This window comes from Anolis carolinensis, unplaced genomic scaffold (genome assembly GCF_035594765.1).
Source record: "Anolis carolinensis isolate JA03-04 unplaced genomic scaffold, rAnoCar3.1.pri scaffold_13, whole genome shotgun sequence".
In the NCBI taxonomy this organism is placed as follows: Eukaryota; Metazoa; Chordata; class Lepidosauria; order Squamata; family Dactyloidae; genus Anolis; species Anolis carolinensis.
Genome location: NW_026943824.1, coordinates 16,106,839 through 16,107,603, shown reverse-complemented (window position 1 = coordinate 16,107,603; position 765 = coordinate 16,106,839). Strand labels below are relative to the sequence as shown.

At 37.4% G+C, this 765-nt stretch overlaps 1 protein-coding gene across 3 annotated transcripts in view; it reads right to left on the bottom strand.

The window, feature by feature from the left end:
• Positions 1-512: 512 nt before the first annotated feature.
• The window catches only part of vrk3 (VRK serine/threonine kinase 3), a 37,216-nt gene continuing 36,963 nt past the window's right edge, over positions 513-765 (bottom strand). For all 3 annotated transcript variants that reach the window (XR_010001130.1, XM_062964226.1, XM_062964227.1), the window contains exon 14: positions 513-765. This exon is cut by the window's right edge and continues 452 nt beyond it. The gene's annotated coding sequence lies outside the window, so the exon portion shown is untranslated.

The window sequence follows — 765 nt, the reverse complement described above, 5'->3', positions numbered from 1 at the left end:
ACTGCGTATTGAACTACTTTTTTCTGCCAAATTTGTTGTAAAACATGAAGTTTTGGTGCTTAATTTGTAAAATCATAACCTAATTTGATGTTTAATAGGCTTTTCCTTAATCCCTCCTTATTATCCAAGTTATTTGCTTATCCAAGCTTCTGCCGGCCCGTTTAGCTTGGATAAGTGAGACTCTACTGTATCTATTTTTATTTCTGAAATTTCCCACCCTCGGCTTATACTGGAGTCAATGTTTTCCCAGTTTTTTTGTGGTAAAATTAGGTGCCTCAGCTTATATTCGGGTCGGCTTATACTTGAGTATATACGGTAAGTAGCCTGTGTCAACCCAATCTTCCTGGACTACATTTAAAAAAAAACCATAAGCAGAATAATGGCAAAATAATGTTTCTGCTGTGAAAACACAGAGCGGAGACCGACGGAAGAACGCAAGGCTACTTGTTTTTGTTGGCACGAAAAGCAAAGAGAACACAACTGTGAGATTGGGACAAAAGACAACAACATCGTGTTGTAAAAATGTGCCAAATTTCCATTTATTAATTTTAAAATCCTTTCTTTTGGCTCTCTAAAACAGGAAACAGGCTTCCAAGATAATGAAACGACACTAACACACCATTAAGAAGCAAGAAATTTAGACCCGTAAAAGTGGTTATCAGTATCCATAAGATAAAACAGAATCAACGCAAATGGACAACTCTCATCCAAATGGGGCTCAGTGTTGCATATTCACAGAGACAGCGGGAGCTGTTAAGCGATTTT